This window comes from Sphaerodactylus townsendi, linkage group LG05, assembly GCF_021028975.2.
Source record: "Sphaerodactylus townsendi isolate TG3544 linkage group LG05, MPM_Stown_v2.3, whole genome shotgun sequence".
Taxonomy (NCBI): domain Eukaryota; kingdom Metazoa; phylum Chordata; class Lepidosauria; order Squamata; family Sphaerodactylidae; genus Sphaerodactylus; species Sphaerodactylus townsendi.
Genome location: NC_059429.1, coordinates 15,257,554 through 15,284,355, shown reverse-complemented (window position 1 = coordinate 15,284,355; position 26,802 = coordinate 15,257,554). Strand labels below are relative to the sequence as shown.

The 26,802-nt window shown below is 46.2% G+C and overlaps 1 long non-coding RNA gene across 2 annotated transcripts in view; it reads right to left on the bottom strand.

The window, feature by feature from the left end:
* Window positions 1–8,523: 8,523 nt before the first annotated feature.
* Window positions 8,524–26,802, bottom strand: part of LOC125433560 — a 30,969-nt gene continuing 12,690 nt past the window's right edge. For both annotated transcript variants that reach the window (XR_007244630.1, XR_007244631.1), the window contains exons 2-3: window positions 17,272–17,465; window positions 8,524–9,115 (exon numbers count right to left, since the gene is read on the bottom strand). This is a non-coding gene — a long non-coding RNA (uncharacterized LOC125433560). The remainder of the gene's footprint in view (window positions 9,116–17,271; window positions 17,466–26,802) is intronic.

Below are 26,802 nucleotides of genomic sequence, written 5' to 3'. Positions count from 1 at the left end.
TATCCCTCGGAGATCTCCCATCCAAGTACTTGCCAGGGTCAAGACTGACAGGGAGTGGCTGGTCCAAGATCAACCAGCAAGTTCCTTGGCGGAGTCGGGATATGAACCTAGGTTTCCCAGATCCTAATCCAACACCTTAACCACTGGACCACATTGGAGGTTGGCAGCCCTATGTAAATGCAACAGGTTGCTCTTTTGCCATCCGAGCGCTCTCTCCTGAATCCCTGCTCAGTGTGTTGTCCCAAAGAGGCCCTGCCAGAAGCAAGGGTGGTTGCCCAAGTGGTATAATGGGGTGGGGGCAGTGGTGGGATCCAGCAGGTTCTCACCAGTTCCTGAGAGTGGGTTACTCATTATTTGTGTGTGCCGAGAGGGGGTTACTAATTGGGTCCGCTTTTCCATCTCCACGCCCTCGCCTCCCCAAGAGGCATCCTGCCTTTGAACGTGAAGGTTCCATATAGCAATTGTGACTAATAATGTAACTCCCTGAACTGGGTTAATCCCTTTCAGGTACTGCAATTCATTGATTCTCAGCCTTTCGTACCTTTTATCTCACCAGTCTCTATCCAAGAACCTGTGTGTTTCACCATTGCTGTGTTCTGATTTGTGAGTTGGGGCATTTTCTATAATGTGATGATGATTTAGAAATGACCTGGTGCAAAAAAATTTGGGGGGGTCGTGGTGGGGTGGCTGCCCTTGGGGGGGCATTCAACTCAGGTTTTGCCCAGGGCTCAGGTTTGCCTATGTACGCCTCTGCCCCCTTTGCTGAGGGGGGCGGGGCTGGCGAGGGAACCTGTTACTAAAATTTTTAGATCCCACCACTGGGTGGGGGAGAGAACAGGGGGCTCTGCAGACAGGGTGATTTGCAGTTTTGAAATAGCAATGCCGGTGAGGAATTGAAAGAGGACCCTGTCGTGTTGCTAAGGCAACCAGGGATGCGTTGACATTTTCCTCTGAGGCGTCCATTAGTGAGAGATGAGTGGGTAACGTCCTTTCAGCCAGGCTGGGAGGAAGGAGATCCCTCTGTTCTACCCTGAGGTGCTTCGGCCACTGGACAGTCCAGCAGAATCCACAGGCATGCCCAAAGCTGCGATTTGCAAGAGGTTTCAAAGACAGAAAAGAATTCCTTTGCTGAACCCGGCTTCATTTGTTTGGATCTTTCCTGGGGGCGGGGGCAGAGGGTTTAAAACATGACAACGAATATACACGTTCCAATGGAGACACAAATTTGGTGCACATCCCCTGTAAGTAGGTCTCATTGTGGGGATGCAATTTATTTGCCCAGCATGATTTGGAGGACTGTTTTGAAAAGACATCACTAACTGTACGTTGTTGCCTTCGGCATGGCTAGTAATCCCTGTGCGCTTGGCTTCAGCAAACCGCTCGAGCATCTGAGCCAGATGTTTACTGCTATTTCAGGTGGCCCAGGACAACCTTCAAAAAAGAATATTCCATGTTTTGAAATGTTCGAAATGAGATAGCAGGGTGTCCAGGGATTCTTGCCCAAAGCAATCTCAGTTTCTGTTGGATTTTGCACTGTGACATTTACTCTGAGTGGAACATCCTGGGCACAGCCTCCTGGGTCTGAATCCGCTATGCAGACTTTGTAATGTGTGAATTGACTGCATCAGACCAAGGAAGGTATTTCTATGTTTTTGCTACTAGGGATCCTTTAAGCAGATTTACCAAGCACCAGACCTGACTCTTTTGTCACCATCCTTCTCTGACAATATCTTTATCTGGGCTACCGTGTTTCCCCGAAAATAAGACAGTGTCTTATATTAATTTTTGCTCCCAAAGATGCACTATGTCTTATTTTCAGGGGATGTCTTATTTTTCTGTGTTCTGTTCGTCAGGCATGTTTCCAAGCAAAAATGTTGCTACGTCTTACTTTTGGGGGATGCCTTATATTTCGCACTTCAGCAAAACCTCCACTACGTCTTATTTTCAGGGGATGTCTTATATTCGGGGAAACAGGGTAACTCAGGCCTTGGCTACATATCAAAATTTCACATATGTTTATTTTAAGTGATTTTTTTTGGTAGATGCATCCTCCCAGATATGAGAAGGAGAACTGCATGAAGAAGGAGGGATCCCCCAGTCATTCTCTCAATGGAAAAGCCATCCTGTAAAAAAGTTCCCTCTCCTGGCCCTCTTCCCCTTCCAGCTTCCGATCCGGGAGGCTGCAGTTGTAAAAGAAACACATCAAATAGGAATGCAAAGTTCTATGCGGCTTTAAAGTTCGCTAGAACTCTTCTTCAAATACAACAAGAAGAAGAGTTTGGAGTTGTACCCTGCTTTTCTCAACCATAAGGAGTCTCAAAACTTCTTTCCCTTCGTTCCCCACAACAGACACCTTGTGAGGCAGATGGGGCTGAGAGAGTTCTGAGAGTACTGTGAACAGCCCAAGGTCACCCAGCAGGCTTCATGGGAAGGAGCAGGGAATCAAACCCAGCTCTCCAGTTTAGAGTCCACTGCTCTTAACCACTACACCACAAAAGCTAGTTGTAATGTAGATTTTCCCCACAGTTCCAAAAAGTCCCTTCTGTATTGAAGAGAAGAGTTGGGTTTATATCCCCTCTTTCTCTCCTGTAAGGGGCTACAAACTCCTTTCCCTCTCCCCCCTCACCAGGGGCAGAGCTGCTAGGGGGTGGGGTGGGGCGTCTTGCCGGTGCATGGGCGAGGCATGGGTGGGCAGGGGCATGGTGTGGGTGGGCAGGGGAGCAGGGCACAAACGTGCCCTGGGCATAGTTCCCCCTCACTACTCCCCCTGCCCCTCACAACAAACACCCTGTGAGGGAGGTGGGGCTGAGAGAGCTCTGAAGAACTGTGACTAGTCCAAGGTCTTTCAGCTGGCATGTGCTTGAGTGCACAAGCTAATCTAGTTCACTAGATAAGCTTCCACAGCTCAAGTGGCAGAGCGGGGAATCAAACCCAGTTCTCCAGATTAGAGCGTACCTGCTCCTAACCCCAAACCAAGCAGGCCTGTCCTCTGGAATCATCCACATAGACCTTGGTTGCACTCTTTTGAGACAAAGCTTTTTCAGACTGCTTCTTTGAATGTGGAGAAATCCAACCGCAGAGGCACTCCCAAAGCTAAAATGGCCATCTGCAGGCACTGGTGAAATGGACACTTTTCTAAGTGATCCCTGGTTTCCTTTCAGGCTGCTTCCCCCTTCCCCATACTAAGAAAACGATGAATTATTGCCACTAAATCCTTGGGGGTTAATGCTAAACGCAGCCTGAGACCAGAAAGAACACGCCGCAGAATTGAATGCAGGAGGGGCTGGGAGACGGGGCACTCAGGTGAAAATGAGTCCTTTTGACAAGACCTGCCAGACGACGTGGCGGGAAGCTTAATCTTCGTCTCTAAATTGCCACCCATTTTCTGTTCCCTCTCTGACAAGCGGGACAATTTTCATGCCGGTTTCCCTTCTGCCGAAACAGCTACCCAATTTCTCATTAACAAACTGGACTTTGATTTGACATCTCGGGCCAATTTTTTAAAGAATAACTTCTGGAGCTATGGATCAGTGGCCATTCTAGCCCCGAATCTTGCCTTTTGACAGTAGCTACTTAAGTGTAGGTGATGATAATGGAATCATCCGTACCCTGTCGTTTAAAAAAGCACCTGGCAGCAGGAGATGATCCAAATAGGACGACTCAGTCTCAGGGCTTGACCCGAGTGTAGCAAGGGTTTTGGACTGGGATCAGGGAGATTTGGATGTGATCTGCCATGGAACTGACGGGGTAACCTCAGTCCGAGAACACTCTCTCAGCAGTGGTGGGATTCAAATAATTTAACAACTGGTTGTTTACAAACACCATTTTAACAACCGGTTCTGCCGAAGTGGTGCGAACCGGCTGAATCCCACCACTGCCTCTCAGTCGGGCCTACCTTAGAAGGCTGTTGTGAAGATAAAATGGAGCATAACTGTGCACACAACTGTCTGTTGTTTCTTAAGAACATAAGAACAAGCCAGCTGGATCAGACCAGAGTCCATCTAGTCCAGCTCTCTTCTACTCACAGTGGCCCACCAGGTGCCTTTGGGAGCTCACATGCAGGATGTGAAAGCAATGGCCTTCTGCAGCTGTTGCTCCCGAGCACCTGGACTGTTAAGGCATTTGCAATCTCAGATCAAAGAGGATCAAGATTGGTAGCCATAAATCGACTTCTCCTCCATAAATCTGTCCAAGCCCCTTTTAAAGTTATCCAGGTTAGTGGCCATCACCACCTCCTGTGGCAGCATATTCCAAACACCAATCACACGTTGCGTGAAGAAGTGTTTCCTTTTATTAGTCCTAATTCTTCCCCCCAGCATTTTCAATGAATGCCCCCTGGTTCTAGTATTGTGAGAAAGAGAGAAAAATTTCTCTCTGTCAACATTTTCTACCCCATGCATAACTACTCCACTTCTTGGTATCAAGACAGAAGCCATTTAAAAGGAATTCTCCAGTCAGTTCCAGCTAAGTTCACCGTTCTTTGATTCTATACAGGGGTTAGCAACCTCCTTCCCCACTGTCAAGTTTCTTGACAACACCATCATCCAAGGCCTGCTTGTGAGCTCATACAGTTCACCTGTGCATCTGGCCGAAGAAGAGGAGGTACCTACTCTCACCTGGAAAGTTCTGTGGATACTGCCCAGTGATTGGTCAAGGAAATCAGGAGGTTACGGCCAGAGTTTTTCTATATGTTTAGTTAGAGTGAAGAATATTTTACCCGACACTTCCCTGCTGCCAAGAAGAAATTTGTATCATGCTCTGGAACTATTTGCTTGAAGAACCAACTATGCTGTGTTAGGACTAAGTACGTCAGATAGCTAATTAGTCCTGTTATTTTGGACATTTTGCTGCCACTGAACTATATGGCTTGTTTTTAACATCTTTTTTAAAAAATTCTTCAATGAAGGCTTCTTTTGCTTTATGGTGTGTGTTGCTTGGGGGAATTACTGAGACAAAGCCCAGATAAAGTATGGATGTGTCACTGAAGGAAGGCAGGACCATCCTTGGCAACAGAAAAGAAAGAGTTTTGGTTTCTTTTCCAGGAAAGAACGAATGAATTTATCTCCTTAGGGCAAATTTTAATCTTGAGTTATTCCAATCAGTGTCAGATTCATCTATGGGCTGGCAGGCTGAAGCCTAGGGCTTCAAAATCTAGGGGGCCTCTGGCCAAAGTGTACAATGTTTTTGACACTGTCATAGGTTAGGCTGACCAGACGTCCCGCTTTTGGCAGGACAGTCCCGCCTTAAAACAATTTGTTTTTCAAGTGTCCCGATTTTGGGAAGGCTGCCGCACTGCCTTCTGGGGCGCAAGGCAGTACGGCAGCCTCCCGTGGGCGAGGCCGCAGGAGCGCACGGTCTTCTGGGGTGCCCCCGTTTCCCGCCCTGTGACAGGGTGGGAAACGGGAGTGCCCCAGAAGGCAGTGCGCTCCTGCGGCTGTGTGCGGCCACTCGACTACCCGCCCGTCCTGGTTCACAAAGGTGACCATCTGGTCACCTTATCATAGGTGTATATGTTTTATGTATGCATTTTTCCCCAGCCACTATGATATTTAACAACATCTTATGTCCATTAGAGGAACAATTGTGAATTGCAGAATTTTAAACACCAGTCATGAGCTTTATTCAATTTCCTCTAGCCTTGAGGGTGGGGGATTGGGAGAGGCCTCACAAGTGGAATGGCCTAGGCCAGGGGTGGCCAGCCTATAGTGCTCCAGATGTTCATGGACTACAATCCCCACCAGCCCGTGCCACCATGGCCCATTAGCAGCATGGCCAATTAGTTTCCGCAGGGCCTGCAAGACGGACCTGTTCCGCCAGGCGTTTGGCCAGCCTGGTTAAAAATACATCTACCATGTTATCTGGCCTCACGTGGGCACAAGGGGGGGAGGGGGTAGCCAGACGCCATCCACATTTTTAAATGGGTTCTGTTTTGATGTAATTAATATTTAAATTATGTTTTAATGTATGTTTTAACCTTGTTGCGAACCGCCCTGAGCCCTCAGGGGGAGGGCGGTATATAAAATTAATAATAAATCAATAAATAAAAATGAACATCTGGAGCACCATAGGTGGGCCACCCCTGGCCTAGGCCATTCCACTTGTGAGGCCTCTCCCAATCCCCCACCCTCAAGGCTAGAGGAAATTGAATAAAGCTCATGACTGGTGTTTAAAATTCCTAGGGCCTCTCTTCATCTAAATCTGGCACTGGCGGCAATGAATACAGAGGGGTTCTCAGCCACGGGGGAGCATCCACATGGTAGTTTTTTTTCTGCACTTCTCTCTCCCTCCTGCCCCCATCATCCTGCTCCTTTGCACTACAGAAAGGGTTTTCCAAGTTTCGGAGAAAAATTAACATAGCGCAGTACCACTGTTTACACTATGAGATGTCAGTTACTGTTTTTCTTTAAAAATCCCCTAAAGTCCTGCCTTTTAAAAAAAAATCCCCCAAAGTCCTGCTTTTTAAAAAAATCCCCCAAAGTCCCACTTTAAAAAAAAACATCCCCCAAAGTCCTACAGTGATAGTGCAGAGATGATTGGTGGCAGGAGACAGGAATAAGGAAAATGGTACAAATGTGGGCCAGGTATGAAAATAGCCGCACCTTCCCATCCATATAAGTGCAAACATACTTTGGCTGCAATTTTTAGTAATATATGCTCCCCAAGCTGGTTTAGGAAAGATTGCAGCAAAATAGGGATGGGGACTAGTAGGCACACGAACACACCACGACACTGTGCAGATGTTAGGAAAATAACATCTTGGGGAGTCACGGCAGAGCAAAAAAAGCCACGTGGAAGCAGCTTTCGAGCCACCGCTGAGCTCCAGCAATTACCTGCAGATGGATTTTCCTGCAGGGGGAAGAAAGTCTTGTCCCAAATAACTATCGAAGCCCAACATCCAGCACTGTAGGGCTGCAGCAAGAATCTAAGGCAAAGCATAGCCAGTTTCTGGGGTCTGAAGAGGACATGCTCTGGACTGCTCCTATGAGCAAAAGGATTGACAGCACTGGAGATGGGCTTGTTTTGCAAGAGTTTCCAGGGATCTCTTTAGAAAAGAATGCCAGCTTTATTGGTAAACCCGGAGGCAAGCAGCCCCGTTGTGCTTTCACGGAGGGCGTCCTGTTGTTCTGCTCCCTCTAGGGGCTTCTGGCCTCATTTCTGTCTTCATGCCTGTGGTAAATAAGGCATTGAGGTCACTGCCGCATGGAGCACTGGACAGTCAGTCAGAGAGGAAGCAAAAGACAGAGACCTAAAAGGTAAATCAATGCTGCTGAAGATTTCTGTTCCCACTAGGCATCATCACCACCCGAGATACTGTCGGTATATAGCAGGGGTAGGGAACCTGCGGCTTGAGAGCCACATGCGGCTCTTCTGCTCTTGCACTGCGGCTCCACGAGCCGCGCCGCTGGCCCCATCCTTGCCTGCCCTGCTGGGCCGTGCCGCGGGCTTCCCCTCTCGCCTGCCCCGTTGGAGTGGGGCGGGCGCTTTCCTGGCGGCCGGCGAGGCCGAGCCTCTGGCCCCATCCTTGCCCGCCCTGCAGGCAGCAGGGCGGACGCATCCTTGCACTTCTCAGAATGAGCGGAGTAAAAGGTAAAAAAAGCCCAATATATACAGTGTTATCTTTATTTTAAATGTCAAAAATTATTTGCGGCTCCAAGTGTTTTCTTTTCCCATGGAAAACGGGTCCAAATGGCCCTACCCCTGGTATATAGGTTTTGCTGCTAACATCTAAATAAGTTCCATGGGCATTTGTATGGCACGGGTGAAGAAAAAGTAAGAATGTTAGAAGAACTCTGCTGGCCCTTTTCCCTGGCAGGGGGGAGTGCAATGCTCTGGGAATCCCACCGCCTTCCTTTTGTTGACTTTGGAGTTTGGGGATACACTGTCTCTACAAGTGGAAGTTCTATTTATTTGCCAAAGTCAACTGTTCAGTGCTCCATGAAAGTGTCTAAGTTAGTGGGAATCTTGTGTCAGTGGGTTTCCCAGGTTAACAGTGTGTTGTAAATTCTGGCTATTTTATTGGGTAACCCCAAATTCACCAGGGAAGGGATCTATTGATGACTGAGGCAACAGACACACAAGCCAACATAGTTTTGAAGTCAGCATGCCATTTGTAATGTATTTGTGTTCTTCGCTTGTTTTAAAAAAAACTTCAGAACATTCTACTGTTAGCTAGAACTCCATTGGAAGAAAATATTGGGAATGGAGAAGGGAGCAGATGACCAACAGAACTGGCTGGGGTCAAGGGAGTCCCACAAGGTGTGTGAGCGGACTATGGCAGCCAGGAGCAGAGCAGTGAGGGTGGGTGGGTGGAGTCTTGGCATTGAAGAGAAGGCCCCTGCTGGATGGCCGGCTGTGATTTGTTGTCTCCTCATTGTCAAAACAACAAAATCACTAGTCTTCCAATCAGAAGCAGGCCAAAATCACTGGGCATTTTGTGGCGTCTTCGGGCTGTTGCGGGCCATGGGTCTGCTCTTCCTTTCTCAAGTGCTTCCTTGAAGACCCCTTTTTCTAATCCCCCTAATGTATACATCACATTATTTTGCACATGCTCACAGACACCCTTGGTTATTATGCCACATACTCCAAGCTGCAAGCCAGCTCAAAGAGAATCTCTGGCAAAGAACCTCCTTCCGCCCCCGAAACACTGACATTCTTAATCAAAATTCACAGATTTTATGGCCCGTTTCTTCCGGGGGCAGCCCAACAACCCCTTCCCCGTGGTCCTCACAAAATCCCTGTGCCAGCTCAGAAGACTTGCAAAACTGAAGTCCTTTGACCTTAAACCACCCACGTTGGACTCCATGTCAATGAAGACAATCAAGAAAAGAACGCTGTGAATGTTGCATGCAGAGTATTTGGCTTAAAACTGAATCATGAAGCCTTCACATTTTCCTGTGGATCAGGTATTTCTCTTCTGGTGGCGTGTCATAGCAAAGCAGCGAAAACCTTGTGCAGTCACCTTGCCAAACTTGGGCTGACTAGGATTTAGCCAAGGTGAAGAGGAGCTCAGATTGGATTTAGCATCTCAGGTCTTGCTTGGATCAACTTGCCGTTGTCTGATGTTTTCTTCTTCTTTCTTTTTCTCCCTAGCAAACTTGATTGATCTGGTCCTTACCTTGAAAGCCAAAAACAGGAAAATACAGAATAGGCAAAGTCACGAGGAAACATGGAAGAAATCAGATTCACCTCAGCAATCACTTTCAAAATCCTGCCTCTCTTGATTGAAGTGGGAATCCTGATTTATATGAGTGGGAGGGACCTGGGGCGGGGGAATATGCCCAGGGCAGCATTAATCTTTCAAAATTATTTCTACAACACAGAGAAAGATGAGATTTTGTACATACATACACATGATCTTGGATTAGCACAAAAATCTGAAAAGGGGACAATTTTGACGAGTCTCACTCAAAATCTATGTGTTATGTACTAGGTATGTGTTTAAAAGTTAGCCAAGAAAGAAAACCAATTGTTTTGAAATGTTGGAGAAACGTGTTACAGACACTGTGGGCTGCCAAAAAGACAAATCAATGAGTACTAGATCAAACCAAACCTGAACTCTTCCTAGAAGCTAAAATGACTTTTTAATTTTATAGACCGCTGCCTGTTACCGCTGGAAGGCAGACAGAAATCACAGAGAAAAACAGCACATTCTCAGATATCAAAAGAAAGAATCTGATACATGGGGACCTACCCTGCAGGTTTGTTGTGTGGACTGAAGACAAGATAAAGTCTGCAAAATGCTTTGAATGCTCTAAAGGCATTCAAACAATGAACATGAATTATTGTGGATTAAGATTATTCTGTATTAGGAAATATGTTTCTGAATTCAGCAACTGAATTTTCTATCTGTACAATTTATCCCACCCTTCCTCTACAGAGTTCAGAGCAATAGGACTCTCCCCTGCAATTTTATTCCCACAACAACTATATAAGGTAGGTCAGGGAGAGAGAGAGTGTGTGCTCTAGCTACTACACAATCACAGCAGTGTCCTCTGAAAAGATGCTCATTGAAGGAGGCAGTTGGATTGAAAACAATACTGTTGGATTGAAAACAATTCTGCCAGATCTGCACTCTGTCCATGTTCAGTGGCACTCTCAGCCTTATTACAACTTTCTACATTCCAGGGCTAGAACTTTATATAGGCTGCTCTGCCACCCTCAGAAACCCTGCAAACATGCCTGAAACGAAAACTGTCTTCCAATGATTTGCCTTGCTTTTTCATGCCATTCTTTGTCCAGCTGCCTGAAGCCAATTCTCCGCCTGTCTGGATGCTGCAATTCCATAACATGGTACTAAAAGCAGAATCCAAATTTATCAAAACCTCGGTTTTCATATTTTTATGTTAAAAAGCCCCTCCCCCCAATGGCAGAGAGATGAATTTGTGGGCAACGAAACCTTGAACAGGGGGGAAATGCCTGATTTCCCAGAGAGCAAAACTGCAGCCCCCACAGAACCCCTGGAGCAGACACTATCCAAAAATATTGGGGGACACTGCAGAAGATCTTAGGAATAATTACCCAGATCCACATGATTACACAAATATGCACAATTATGCAAATACACACTGAAGAATCTCCTGAATGTGAAAGAAAGATTGGGCCGCCTGGGGGCTGAATTTTGTAGCCCTGTCATTCCCTCACTGATAATACTCGGCCAGCCTGCCTCCCCTGCTGTTTCCAAAGCTGCCTTATTAAGCAGCAGTAGGGTCCTGCAAATTCTATTTTGTGCCAGTGCCTCTCTTGGATGATAATAAATCTTGCCGGGATGCTCTGTTCTGTAGAGGCGTTGCCGTTTAATGCAATTAAACCAGACTTTCAGCCTCGATCAGATATCTGCTTTAAAGCCTGTATTTCACAACCGCTGTCTTATCATCCAGATGAAAGGGGTGGGGAGAGCCTTCTTCCAGAGCCATTGTTTTCTATGGTTGGAATAGGATCACCAAAGACCACGTGGGGCCTGGTGATCTGCCAGCATTACAACTGATCCCCAGATGAAAGTGATCCAGTCCTCTGGAGAAAATGGCTGCTTGCAAGGTGGACTGTATGGCATTATAGCCTGCTGAGATTCCTCCACTCCCGCAACTCTGCCCTCCCAATTCTTCACCTCCCCGAATATCCAGGAAATTCCCAACCTGCAATTGGCAGCCCCCTGGTAAGTGGAGGGGGGAGAGTTTCCAGATCCAAGTTAGGAAACTCCTGGAGGTTTGAGGGTGAAGCCTGAGGGGAACAGGCAGAGGCGTAGCTAGGTAAAATGGAACCTGGTGCAAAATCTGAGTTTTGCTCCGCCCCCGCCCCCCATGTTTGTGTTTTTTCAGTTTTTTCAGTTTTCGGCCTGCAGGGGGCGCAATTTTTAGGCTAGCAGTATCAAAATTTCAGGGTATCTTTAAGAGACTCTCCTAATGATACCACCCAGGTTTGGTAAAATTTGGTTCAGGGGGTCCAAAGTTATGGACTCTCAAAGGTGTAGCTCCCATTTCCTATTAGTTCCCATTGGAAACAATGGGGGTGCCATTTGGGAGTCCATAACTTTGGACCCCCAGAACCAAACCTCACCTAACTTGGTTGGTATCATTAGGAGAGTCCCTCAAAAACTCCCTGAAATTTTGGTGCTGCTAGCCTAAAAACTGCGTCCCCTGCAGGCGAAAAACAGAAAAACACTAAACAATACAAAAAACAAACCTGAAATTTGTGCTGCCCCGCCCAGGCACGCTCCAGGTGCAATGCGTACCCCTGGTCCCCTTGTAGCTCCGCCTCTAGGAACAGGGACCTCAGTGGAGCACAATGCCCCAGAGTGTCCACCCTCCAGGGGAACTGATTTGGATCTTCTGAAGATCAATTGTAATAGCAGAAGATCTCCAGGTGCCACCTGGAGGTTGGTAGCCCTACTCACAGCTCTGATGTGGAGAGGATAAAATGGAATGGGGGGAATTACATGAACTGCTTTGGGTCTGCACTAGGGAGAAAAGTAGGGTATCAATAAATAATTCTCTAAGAACTAACTTAAGCAAGTCACTGGATTCTGAGATTCAGGAAAATATAGCCAAGAGGGTTCTGAAGTTCTTGGCATCTGGGGTATTAGTAATTCAGAATGTAGCATTTCCTGGTTTTCCTAGATCAGTGAGAAACAGAAGAACATTCTGGAGGGCTGGAAAAGCCAGAAAATGTGGGTGTTTTTTCTTAAAATCATTGGTTTTTTTAAAAAATGGTCATTTAGGAGTAATGAAAGACACACTTTATGTATTGTCGAAGGCTTTCACGGCTGGACTCAACTGGTTGTTGTGGGCTTTCCGGGCTGCGTGGCCGTAGTCTGGTAGATCTTGTTCTAAGCGTTTCGCCTGCATCTATGGCTGGCATCTGTGGCTGTGACACACCTCTGAAGATGCCAGCCACAGATGCAGGCAAAACGTTAGGAAAAAGATCAACCAGACCACGGCCACACAGCCCGGAAAGCCCACCAGAACCAACACACTTTATGCATTACAGAGAGCCTTATTTTTTTCCATGTAGATTAATCCTTAAAAGATGGGCTCTCTGCAAATCTGTTTATGCTGTGCTGGAATCAGTGGTGGGATTCAAACATTATAACAACAGGTTCCGATGGTGGTGGGATTCAAATAATGACTGTTAAAAAGTATTTTTAAAAATATTTTTCATATCACTTTTTTATTTTAAGTATTAAAAATATTAATACTTAATAAAAAATATTTCAAGTATTAAAAAGGGAAAAGGGAAATTTTAACAACAGGTTCTACCGAACCTTTGGAAACCCCCGAATCCCACCTCTGGCTGGACTCCCCAACACCTCTTCACTTCTAGCTGTTCAGAACTCTTGTTTATCTAAGCTTTGAATCCGTTCTTGTGTACCCCGTCTTTTTCCTGCTTTTTGGGAGGGGGAAGTTTGGATCAGCCAGCAGGTTCATCAGAGCAGCCCCTTTGGGCCTCTCCCCTCCCCTGTCCCCCCGAGAGCCCACTGAATCAAAAATGCTTGTGCAAATCGTCACTGTGTTATTTCTTGACGCTTAATTGCTCTCAAAGTGCTGGCTGCAGCCGCTTAACCACTTTGGAAAAAAGGCGCTTTTTGGCCTTTTGGCAGGTTATTGATGGGCTCCTGATAGTATCTTTTGTTGAAGAGCAATTTTGCCCTGCCCAGTCTGCAATTTTCTTTTCTTTTTTTTATAAAGATAACCCTTTTTTGGGGAGAGTGACAGAGAGACAATAATTTTAAAATAAAGCATCCATCTGGCAGTTGCCTGAACTTGCTTTGGCCAGATTCACAGAAACGAATGAAATGCTGTGTGTTTGGAATGGGGGGGGGGGGGGTTGAGCGACACCAGAAAGATACATCCTAACCGGGGGGCCCTTATCTGAAAAAGAGTGGGTGCACGTGCCATGAATTCTTGTGCTCTGCATCCCATCTTCTTAGATTTTTCCAAACAGTACTAGAAGCCAGTACAAGCAAACACCTCTCCAATCTTGGGGGCGGGGGGGGGGGTCCTGCCTGGCCTTGAGTTTCAACCACTGGGGGCCCAGCTCAAAAAAAATTTGTTCAGATGAAATGAAACTCACCGATCTCACCCAGCAGCTTCCAAAATTAAATGTCATGTACATGGCATCCTAGTTTGGTTGGAAGCTTGTGGGATGTGGAGAGATGGTTTACTGTTTTCCATCCCTGCAGGATCTCACCTTTTGAAATCTCCTCCTGGGGTCTTATTAGCCTTAGAACAACCACTGCCACAAACGACTGTCTATCTTTTCCCACTCACTGCATTTTTTTAAATTAAAAAACCCCATAACCCACATTGTCTCCCAATAATAATAATAATAATAATAATAATAATAATAATAATAATAATAATAATAATAATAATAATAATAATAATAATAATAATAATAATAATAATAATAATCCTAGATGCTAGGGAAGTGTCCGACGTGTGATGTAATACAAAATCCAGCATATTGATCTTGTTTGCTGTGTATAACTGTTTTTGTATCAATAAAATAATAATAATAATAATAATAATAATAATAATAATAATAATAGTAATAGTAGTAGTTTGGATTTATATCCCCCCTTTCTCTCCTATAGGAGACTCAAAGGGGCTGACAATCTCCTTGCCTTTCCTCCCTCGCAACAAACACCCTGTGAGGTCGGTGGGGCTGAGAGAGCTCCGAAAAGCTGTGACTAGCCCAAGGTCACCCAGCTGGCGTGTGTGGGAGTGCACAGGCTAATCTGAACCCCCCAGATAAGCCTCCACAGCTCAAGCGGCAGAGCTGGGAATCAAACCCGGTCCCTCCTGATTAGAATGCACCTGCTCTTAACCACTACGCCATTGCTGCTCCCTTAAGGATCTCAGCAGTTAATAACTGGATAACAACAGCATGGTGGTGGTTAATTTTGTTGAGTGAAACCCCATTTGAGAGAAGGAGACCAGCAAGGAAGATCAGGATCGATATGCAGAGGAAGGCAATGACAAACCACCTCTGTTAGGCTCCTTCCACACATGCAGAAAAATGCACTTTCAATCCACTTTCACAATTGTTTGCAAGTGGATTTTGCTATTCCGCACAGTAAAAGCCAGCTGCAAAGTGGATTGAAAGTGGATTGAAAGTGCATTATTCTGTATGTGCAGAAGGGCCCCGAGCAGAGGTGGGATCCAGCAGGTTCTCACAGGTTCCCGAGAGTAGGTTACTAATTATTTGTGTATGCCGAGAGGGGGTTACTAATTGGGGATTTTGCCACGTGATTTTTGCCTTAGTTACGCCCCTCCTCTCAGCAGTAGCACGCAGAACTTGAAGCAGTCTAGCAGGAGGTGCACCGGCGTGCGTGGCAGCCTGCGCCTGTGTGCATTCGTTTCCCGCCCAAGGACCAGTGCAGTGGCTGCGTCCTTGCCACAGCCCTGCCCAGGAATGCCCTGCCCCTGGAATGCCCGCCCCCGTCGTGCCCCGCCCAGCCCCATTGGCGCTACGCCACAGTTTGAATCCCACCACCATGGGAACCTGTTACTAAAATTTTTGGATCCCACCACTGGCCCCGAGTCTCTCACTTTGAAAACCCTACTGGGTCGCCATAAGTTGGGGCAACTTGACAGCAATTTCCGTCACCAATGGTGCTGAGAATTCTTTAGTCCTTCTTATAGAACCACAGTTTTCAGAACACCTTGGGGGGGATTATCAGAGAAATCTGAAACAGTTATACCCTTCTCAACAGTGATTTTAGAAGGGAGTCACTGTTTAGAATCATACTACAAGTCTTAAACCAGTTTGACAGTCACACCCTAGCCAAGTCTTAGCCTTTAGCCTATGAGGATATTGCATGTAAAACACATGCTTTTTCTTTGTTAAAATTAAAGCTTTTGTTTAATTTCTTAATGTGATTCTTCCTTTTTTTGACAAATCAGAAATAAGTGTTTTTTTTAGTGTGATCTTTTTAAAGTTGAAGATATGGCTGAGCCCGTGGAACATGAACACCCCTGGGTAAAAACTCATTTGCTAAACTCATTTGGGGAATGAACGAAAACAGGACATCTGGGAATCCAACCAGAAGGCACTTGAGAATTCCCTATGTCTGGTATTCTTTTTCCAATAACAGACAGAGCAGTCACTAGTTGATTTTGCACCCGAGTCGAGAATATAAGATTGCACCCCCATACTTTCACACAGTTATTTTGGTTAAAAGGTTAATATGTAAATAACAATAAAATAATTTTAATTTTAGTTATGAAGTGTGCATTTATAACAAATGCATAAGGAAGTGACTATTTAACTTGTTTTAAAATACAAAATTAAACTACATCAGGCACAACCATTTTTGACAATTGCACTTTTAACACGAAACAAAGTATGTTTTTTTAAAGTCTGCTTATTGCTTGACAGAACCGTTAAATCACAAGCACCCGAGCACTGATGACTTTAATCATCATAACTGAGATTTTGGGGGTGGAATCTGGGAAGGACAGAGTTTGAGAAGGGGAAGAACGCCATCAGAATATAATGTCCCACAGTTCACCATCCAAAGTGGCCATTTTTTCCTGGTTCTTGGTGACAATAACAATATGAATAACATATTGAATAACAATAACAGAAGCAGGGATGTATCTACAGAAAATGGCGCCCAGGGCAAACAGTAAAATTGCCCCCCCTTTTAAATTCGACAGGTCTTCCCCACCTTGGAACCAGCTCTCCAGTGGCCAGGTCTATCATTACTTTCAGTTATGGGTAACCAGCTCCTCAGAGTGCTGGTCTACTTGCCATTAAGAGGTATTGGTAGATCTGGCCTTTGCAGAGGCCAGGTCTACTTAATGGTAGGTCGACAGCCCTCTGAGCAGCAGCTGCTTTCTGCTTTGCAAAGAGGTGGCCTGGGCACCCTAGGCAACTAGCGCCCGGGGCTCATGGCCTGGCTTGTCCCACCCTAAATACATAAGTGAAAATGAACTTTCTGTTGAAATTTCCAGCCTTGCTTGCATGCAGCAACAGCAGAAGCAGCAGGGAATTCTGGGAAGCTGCATGAACATTCTAAAGGTGACAGTTAAAATCCGTTGGTAGTGTTCTGTTCCCTCACACATACTCGAGACTGCCTGACTGACTAACTTAAAGAAAGATGCTCTCTGTGCTCTGTAAACCAAATGATATATAAATGTGCTGACTATGTAGCAAAAGATAATTGTAACACAACCAAACTATAACAGACTATGAGCAGTGCATGTAACTATTATATGTGATACTGTGTATATAATGGATATCTCTCTCTCTCAGGTTAAGTAAAGTTCTGCTTATGTTTTTGAGCTTCTGAGGTAAAACGGCTGGTCTTTTGAGAGATAACTATTCTAATTTGACGTGCCGCACAATCCACATTTCTGCTTGCTACTTTGCTTGACAGGATTATATATGCTAAATATACCTGTTGTCCTTCACTTTCCAGGTGCTACCTGGAGGCTGGCGACCCTAGAAATGCGGGATGCATACATCCTTGGTTACAAAACAACAAAATGAAGAACCCTTCCCCTACTGTATTTCCAGACAAAGTGTTTTTTTTCCTTAAAAGATTAAAAAGTTTAAAAAGACAAACCTACATGGATTGTCAGGGATCACGTATGCTTTTACACACAGTCACATGCACCGTGCATGAACTCAGCGTTATCTTCAGCTTTGCCATCCGAATCACTTCCTGAACTCCTCCTCCTCTTTCATTTGGCCATATGAGCCAGGAACCATCTGATCCACACATCATTATCAACAACAAACTGCCATTCCCCTCTCCCCACTCCTTACCAGCTGGCACAGTAAAGGCACTGGCCCTTCCCCAACAGCACAGCACAGTCAATGCCACTATCAGCTGTAGGGTTGCCAGCCTTCAGGTGAGGCCTGGAGGACTCCTGGAAAAGACAACTCATCTCCAAAGATCAGTTCTCCTGGAGAAAATGGCTCCTCTGAAGGGCAGGACTCCATGTAAGGCTGCAAGATGCCTGAAAACGACAAGAAGATGTGAGTAGACAAGCCCTTGATTTTCTTTTTAATTTTTCTCCCAGGGTGCTGCTCTTCCACAAACTTTTTCCACCAACTCCCAGGCATTGTCTGGCAATCCTAACTCTATGGCAGGGGTCTTCAAACTATGGCCCTCCAGATGTTCATAGACTACAATTCCCATGAGCTCTACCATTTGGCCATGCTGTCAGGGGCTGATGGGAATTGTAGTCCATGAACATCTGGAGGGCCATAGTTTGAAGATCCCTGCTCTATGGCATTATCCTGTGCTGAGGTCCCTTCCCAGACTCGACCCCCAGATCTCTAGGAATTCCCCGATGTGAAGTTGGTAACTCCACAGCCAGGCCAGGCCCTGCATGAGAAGGAAACAGGAAACCCACATCCATTGACTTTGCCTTCACTTTCTTTCCATGCCACCTCCATTTAGGATGAAAATTAAAAAGAAAAAGAAAGCCCTTCTGATCGCTCTAAAAGGGGGGGGGGTTGAAGATTGGGAGCAACTGCAGTGGTGTGGATAGGGAAGGGCGGGAGGAGTGAGAAGACCTGAAGAAAGCTAAATGCATGCCGATGTCCTTCATTTTCCCTGCAAGGGGACAGGAAAAGTCACACTTTCTAAGCTTTCAGAAACCATGGGGATTCTCTGATTTGAAGGCATGGTTTCTGCCAAAGAGAGGAAATGTGCGCATAACCAAGAATCAAACACAAAAGGAATGTACGCTTAATATGAAAGAAACCACAAGCATTTGGTTGAGGAGGGAGCTGACAGTCTGGAAGCCACCTGGAAGATAGGCAGACTCCACTATGCTTGTGAGTCTCTGAATGGACCAATAATTCCATAAGGATCCATTGGCCAAACCCGTCAATCTTATTTTAATGAGTCTCATTCTTTTTCTAGAGTTTTGCATTGGGTAGTCATGAGGTTTGGCTCTGAAAAGAGTCTGTGCCTTTAAGAAGCATGGGAGGAGGGGGAACCCTGCAGCTTGAGGAGGGCCTTTAGTAGGGGGAGCCTTTTTCAGGTCAGAATGGACAAGCAGCCAAGAGGACTTTGGCCCTTTATGCATCCACTACTCACCACCCAGTTGTCTGCTTTGCCGTGGAGTTTGCCTGCAGCTTTTTTGTTTGCACAGGGATTCTCCCCCTGCAAAGTGTCCCTTGGCTGAGCTGCCATTTTGCCTGCCCACTATTTCCTCGTTGTTTCCATGCCACCTCCATTTAGGATGACAATTAAAAATAAAAAGAAAGCCCTTCTGATTGCTCTAAAAGGGGGGGCTGAAGAGTGGGAGCGACTGCAGTGGTGTGGATAGGGAAGGGAGGGATGAGTGAGAAGACCCGAAGAAAGCTAAATGCATGCCCATGTCCTTCATTTTCCCTGCGAGGGGAGAGGAAAAGTCACACTTTCTAAGCTTTCGGAAACCACAGGGATTCTCTGATCTGAAGGCATGGAGACTGCCAAAGAGGGGGAATGTGTACATAACCAAGAATCAAACACAAAAGGAATGTACACTTAATATGACGGAAACCACAAGCATTTGGTTGAGGAGGGAGCTGACAGTCTGCAAGCCTGGACAAGTAGTAAGTTAAGAACAGTTCTCCATCTGGTTTAGAATCCTATCTGACACAGTTGCCAATGATAATGTGAAGGGCCAACAACAAGGCATACAGGCCGAGGCCTTCCCCAGTGTTACTCCCTGGCACTTTAATCACTTTTTAATCACTTGCTGTGTAAAGATTCAGAGGTTGACCTCCTCTGAATGTGGAAGTTTCATTTACTCACTGTGGCTCATTGACCTCTGCTCCATTAACCTATCTAATCCCCTCATAAAGTTGTCTAAAGGAGGAGGAGGAGGAGGAGGAGGAGGAGGTGGTGGTGGTGTTTGGATTTATACCCCACCTTTCTCTCCCTTAAGGAGACTCAAGGTGGCTTACAAGCTCCTTTCCCCTCCTCTCCCCCCTAACAGACACCTTGTGAGGTAGGTGGGGCTGAGAGCGTTTGGAGAGAACTGTGAGTAACTCAAGGTCACCCAGCAGGAACGTAGGAGTGTGGAAACACATCTGGTTCACCAGATAAGCCTCCATCACTCAGGTGGAGGAGTGGGGAATCAAACCCGGTTCTCCAGATTAGAATCCACCTGCTCTTAACCACTACACCACACTGGCTCTCTGCCTGTAGCCATCACGATATCCTCTATAGCGCACCCATCCCAAAGTCGTTTTTCAAATATGGTGGAATCACTATATCCTCTGGCAGTGAATTTTACATTTTAATCACTTACTGTGTAAAGAAGCATTTCCTTTTGCCCATCTTGAGTCTGGTGCCAGTCCAGCTTCGTTGGATGTCCTTGAATTCTAACATTTTGGGAGAGGGAGAAAAATATCCCTCTGCCCACTCTCTCTACCCCAATCATGATTTGATAAATTTCTATCGTGTCCCTCCTCAATTGTTCATTTTTCTAAACAGAAAAGTCCCCAATCTTCAGTCTTTCCTCCTAGGGAAAGTGCTCCAAGTCCCTGACCATCATGGTTACCTTACTTTTTTACTCTTTTTTACATGGTTACTCTTACTTTTTTCTAGCTCTGCAGTGTCCTTTTTGAGGCACAGTGAACGGAGCTGCGCACCGTATTCCAAATGAGGTCACACTCTAGAGCAGTGATGATGAACCTTTTCGAGGCCGAGTGCCCAAACAGCAACCCAAAACCCACTTATTTATCACAAAGTGCCAACATGGCAATTTAACCTGAATACTGAGGGTTTAGTTTAGAAAAACAGTTGGCTCCGAGGCATGCGTTACTCAGGAGCAAGTGTGGTGGTAGTCGGTGGTTTTGCTTTGAAGCAACCGTGCAGCTCTTCCAACGGGTGAATCACGACCCCAGGAGGGTTTATTGAGAAGCAAGCCCCATTGCCAGCAATCGAGCTCACTCCCAGGTAAAAGATCACGCTTAAGTTCTTCGCATGAAAATCAGTGGGGTTTAACAGCGCTTAACAGGGTTACCTACACTGCTTCCCCAAAACTAGGTCTTAGGTTTAATGCTAATAATCAAGCCCAGTAGCCCAGGTCAGCCTAAATGTGTGTGTGGGGGACACTCTGTTTGCGCGTGCCCAAAGAGAGGGCTCTGAGTGCCATCTCTGGCACCCGTGCCATAGGTTCGCCACCACTGCTCTAGAGTCTAGATATATACAAGGGCATTATGATACTGACTGCTTTGTTTTCAGTCCTTTTCCTAATGAACCCCAACACAAGAGTTTGCCCTTCTCATGATTGCGGCACGCTGGGTCGGCACTTTTATTGAGCGGTTTACTGCAGCCCCAAAAGCTTTATCTCTCTCAGCCTCAGCCAGTTCAGATCCCATTAGCCTATGCCTAAAGCTGGGCTGTTGCTTTTGTTTTGCTCCAGTGATCACCAGCTTACATTTACCTACTCTGAACTTCATTTGCCACATTGTTGACCACTTTGTGGAGATGCTTTTGGAGGCCTTCATAATTATCTGTGATTTTCACTGAATGGTTCTGTGTCATCTACAAACATGATCACTATGCTGCTTACTTCCAATTCTGGATCATTTATGAATACATTAAATAGCACAAACCCTGGTATCCACTGGTTTTTGTGGGTTTTCCAGGCTGTGTGGCTGTGGTCTGGTAGGTAAGGCCTACCAGACCATGGCCACACCCAGGAAAACCCACAACAACCAGTTGGATCCGGCCGTGAAAGCCTTCAACAATACCTGATATCAACCCTTATGAAATCCTAATGTTTACTTCGCTTGGTTGTGAGAACTGTCCATTAATTCCTACTCTATGGCCCCTTCCGCACACGCAAAATAATCTGTTTTCAAACCACTTTCACATCTGTTTGCAAGTGGATTTTGCTATTCCACACAGCTTCAAAGAGCACTGAAAGCAGTTTGAAAGTGCATTATTCTGCATGTGCAGAATGACCCTATGTTTCCTGTCATTTAACCAATTTTAAATCCATAAAACAATCTATCCTCTTACCCAATGACTGCTTAGCTTCCTCAGGACTCTTTAGTGGGGTAACTTGTCAAAAACCTTTTGAAACTATAAGCGTGCAATTTCCTTTACATACATGTTCACTTCCTCTTTTAAAATTTTTAATTTTATGATGGAAAAGAAGAAAAGAAACAGAAAACAGATATTGTCTTAATTACAATTCTGAGCACTAAAAGAGCCTGCAGATTTATACATATAATATTCTGTAAAATCATTAAGCAGTCAACAATGTTTACTATTTTTAAAATAAATTCTAATAAACAGAATAGGTTAATAAAACATTAAAATATTGTTGCTATTTTCAATTTTTAAAATCAAAAGATAAAAGAAAAGTTTTAATGTTGAATCTAATTATAGTCTTCGAACTTAATTTAATTATCCATTCAATTTATTTCTTCTTTACCCCTTTTCAAAACGATTTTAATATACCAAAACCAAAATAGTTATTTAATAGGTTAAATGCATCATTTCAAACACTTTCCAAAGAACTCCACAAAGTTGGCAAAGCAAGATTTCCCTTTGATGAAGCCATGCTGATTTCCCCTTTTGCAGCGTTTGTTTCTCTACGTACCTAATAATTCTGCCTTTGATTACAGCTTCTACTAATTTTCCTGGGAAAGACTTTAGGCTGACTGTCACTTCTAGGTTCCCCTTGAGACCCCCTTTTAACAATTAAAACATCACTTTCCACCATGCAAGGAATTCATTGAGCTTCTCTGCTGTCTCCCTATCTTCCTTAGGCAATCCCTAAATTCCTTGATCATCCAAAGGCCCAATGGCTTCTCTGGCTTGTTTCTGCTCTGGATATGTTTCAAGAAGTACTTATCATTTTTCTTTATTCTTTTAGCAATCTGCTCCTCAAATTCTCTTTTTGCACACTTGCATTCAGTAAAGCTTTTGTTTTACTTTACTGCTACCGTAAAGGAGGCAAGCAGCAAGAAGCTGAGCTTGGTTGGGCACTGTCCCATGTGCTCTAACGGACCAGCCACTCCCTGTTTGCTTGGTTTTATTTGAATTTATAGAAATGCCCCATTTTCCTAATGGCATGGCAGCTTGGAGTAATAGATGCATAGCTTATATATTTTTCTGTGCCCCTCACTTGCCTTGCCCTCTTTACAGTTCTGCTAGTGGCCAGCCAGAGTTTTCTAAGAAACCCTCAAACTGTGCATGGAGGCAACAGTCCTCCCTTGTCATCCAATGGTAGACTGCTTCTGAATGTGGATGTTCTACTTAGCCCTCAGGGTCTGATAACTATTGACAGACTTCTCTTGGTGGGTACATCTAGTTCAAACATCCTGTTTCCAACGCAGGTTGACCAGATGTGTCAGGAAGCCCAGAAGCAGGGGTTGCAATTAAAAACACAAACGCTCGCCTTTGTTTCAGTACATCAAACATACCTACACAAAAACAGTCTCATTCTGAACCAAACAAATTAACATGCCAATGGTTCAACACAGCCTTTCCCTGCACTAGGTATTCTAAGATACATATGGCTGCCAACCTCCAGGTGGCACCTGGTTATTCCCCGCTATTACAGTTGATCTCTTGACCACCAAGATCCATACCCCAGAAGAAAATGGCGGTTTGGGATGGTGGACTCTACGGCGTTATACCTGCTGAGGTCCCTGCCTCCTCACACCCCATCTTCTCCAGGTTGCACACTCCAAATCTCCAGGTATCTCCCAATTCAGAGCTGGCAACCCTAACACTGCCTCTAGGCCTGGAAGCTCCATTTAGCTGTGACCAGCTGGGGGAAACCATGACAAAATGTGAGTGGGAGATCCCTTCCTCACATGCAGAATAATGCACTTTCAATCCACTTCCACAATGGTTTGCAAATGGATTTTGCTATTCTGCTCAGCTGCAAAGTGTTATTGAAAGTGGATTGAAAGTGCATTATTCTGCATGTGCAGAAGGGCCAGAGAAACTATTTGAAAATCCCATCCTGCCCTCCAAATCTTCAACAGTCTCTGAGGATTCAGGGGCAAAAACGAGCTGATTAATTTTACTTTTAATTAAGTTTAATTTTACTTGTTTTACTTGTTCAGGTTCTCTCCACACTCCATGCTTTTGGAGCATACTCAGGCCCCATTTAGTTTTTGTTTTGTTTTTTAAAAAGAAGTGTCTTTTGTTTAATCCTTAGATTTATGGGTCACAGGTATGGAGGTGATTATAGCCAGCACGGTGAAGTGATTAAGAGCAGTGGTCCTCCAATGTGAAGAACCGAGTTCCATTCCCCACTTCTCCACATTAAGCCTGGTGAGGGATCTTGGGCTAGTCACAGTTCTCTCAGAACTCTCTCAGCGTACCTACCACACAAGGTGCCTGTTGTGAAGGGAAAGCAATAGTAAGACACTTGGAGATTCCTTAAAGTCAGAGAAAAAGCCTGGTATAAAAACCAGCCCTTCTTCTAAAACAGGGATTTAAACCCATTTATTTTGAGTTCTGACTTTGAGTGGTGTATCTGATTTCATTGGATGTCTTCACAGGCAAAATATCATGGATTAAAGGGTGTGAAAAAAGTATGGCTCTTTCTGCACGGGCCTCTATGCGCCCTCACACCGGCAAGAATTCTGCCGGCGTGGGGGTGGAGGCCGTTCACACACAAGCATGCAAGCGGCCCCAGCAGAGGCCGGCGCAGGAGAGGGACGGGGAAACAGCGTGTTCCCGGCGGTGCTGTTCGCACTGCGCTGCCGGGAATACGCTGTTTACTCAAAAACTACCCTTTAAACGGGTGTTTTTGAGGGCGGCCTGACGCCGCCCTGAGGGAGGGGAAGGGGAGCCAGGTCGGTGCTGCTGCCGTCCCCAGGCCGCCGTTTTTGGCCCGTGCGGAAAGGGCCTATGATAGAGGAGAGGTTCCCACAGAACTCCCCCCGCCCAATGCTTCTGAGAGCCAGTGCCGTGTAGTGGTTAAGAGCAGGTGAATTCTAATCTGGAGAACCGGGTTTGATTCCCTACTTCTCCACCTGAGTGACAGAGGCTTATCTGGTGAACTAGATGTATTTCCACACTCCTACATTCCTGCTGGGTGACCGTGGGCTAGTCACAGTTCTTTGGAACTCTCTCAGCCCTGCCTACCTCATAAGGTGTCTATTGCAGGGAGAGGAAGGAAAAAAGCTTGTAAGCCACCTTGAGTCTCCTTACAGGAGAGAAGGGTGGGGTATAAATACAAGCAACAACAACTCCTCCTCCTCCTCCCCTGTTTTATTTTGCTGAACCCAGGTTAGCAACTTTTCCCCTTTAACCCAGGTTTCACACACTTCCTGCTTGCCTGTGCGAACTACGGGAAGCAGGAAACGTTCTATTCCCCCCACCTTCTATCCACCATTATGGTGGATTCTGTAGGCAGTTGCCATTAGAGTAGATTCTCTAGGCTGCCACCATTTTGTGCCAGTATGTTTGTGGGAGGGATTCTTGGGTGGGTGGGGATTCTCGGATGCGCATTTCGCAAGGAAACAAAGCATTTCCTGTGAGAAACATCCTGCATCCTGTTGCCAGACCCCCAGCAATCCCAGATGGCCTCTGCACCCACCATGCAAATGATGAGACAGCCAACACAGGTTCATTTAACCCAGCGGTTCTCAACCTTCCTAATGCAGATGGAGAACACTGATGCAGAGAGTCTTCGGTGACCCCTGTGAAAGGGACGTTAGACCCCCCAAAGGGGTCACGACCCACAGGTTGAGAACCGCTGATCTGACCCATTTGTCTTGCCCGTGCAGAATCAACCATTGGTTTGTAAACCCTCAGTTGTGGCAATCATCTGACCAGAGAATGCGTATCCAGATCGTACCCAGCACACTTGCTACGGTGGATACCCAACCCAGAGGAAAAACCTGCTGTCAAAAGGTGACAAAGAGCCCCTTCTCTCCCTGAAATACAAATTCGCCGTGCAAGTCCCTCCTCTCTGCCGGACGAGTATCTTTCACCCCACTAGGCTAATATGCTTTCATCAAACTCTCCCCCAGCTTTTCACCCAGTGGGGGGTGGATTTTGTTCCCCTGAAAGAATGCACTTCCACGATTTAATGAAGCCCAGCTGAGCCGCTGAATATTTCTAACAAGGAATTCTTGCCTCCAAGCAGATGTGTGTCCATCCAGCTGGTTTTCTATAATGGAAGCTTAGTGCTGCATCATAACTCTCAAATTATTATGATTTGGCCACCAGGAGCTGAAGAAACCTCCATCAAGACATGGGGGGGGGGGGGGGAATCAGCACCACCAGCGTCCTGGCCGTGTGAGGGGTGGTTTGCAAAAAAATATGTGTATAATTTTGCTCAGCGTTGTGGAAGCAAGTTGAGATGCTAATTCGGTTTAAAAAAAAAAGCAGTGGCAAGCTTTTCAGATAGAAGATGAGAAATGTTTGCCTCTGGAGCACATTGGCGCATCTTCTTAATTGCACTGCGGCTGCATGTATTGAATGCTGAATTTGGTCTTATCGGCAGGACCACATCTCCCCATATTGCCCCACTAGGTCCCTCCATTCTTCAAAGGAAAACCTGCCAGAGGTCCTTGGGCCAAAGATAAGGTGACCAGATGGTCACCTTTGTGATCTGTGACGGGGAAGTGGCCGCGCGTGCGCGTGCAGCCGCAGAAGCGCACTGCCTTCTGGGGCTTGCCATTTGCCGCCCTGTGACAGTGCCGCCCTGTGTGCATGCGCACGCAGCCGCAGGAGTGCCCGGCCTTCTGGGGCTTGCTGTTTGCTGCCCTGTCACAGAGCGGCAAGCCCCAGAAGGCCGGGCGCTCCTGTGGCCGGGCACGCGGGAGGCTGCCGTACTGCCTTGCGCCCCAGAAAACAGTACGGCAGCCTCCCAAAAATCGGGACAATTTGCAGAACCCGCAGGACGCGGGACAAATTGTTTAAAGGCGTGATGGTCCCGCCAAAAGCAGGATGTCTGGTCAGCCTACCCAAAGAACAACTGGCTGGCTTCCATGAGGGCCAGGGCCTTTATGGCCATGGCCGCTACCTGGTGGAATACACTCCCTAGGGCAGTGATGGCGAACCTATGACACAGGTGCCAGAGGTGGCACTCGGAGCCTTCTCTGTGGGCACGTGCACAGAGTTTGTCATGTGGGGAGCAGAAAATCACCCCCCCCCCGCCACACACACACACACATCTAGGCTGGCCTGGGCCGCTGAGCACAACATGTGCGCACTGTGGTGAGCAGGGAGGACTCGGCTGGTGGACCTGGTGCCTGTACTCCGGGTGGCTGCTGCCTGAGGGGGGTGGTGGGCGCAGAGGTGGCAGAGATGCTAGAGAGGCACAGAGAGACACAGAGCGGTGCGCGTGGGACTTGCTGGAGGCTAGA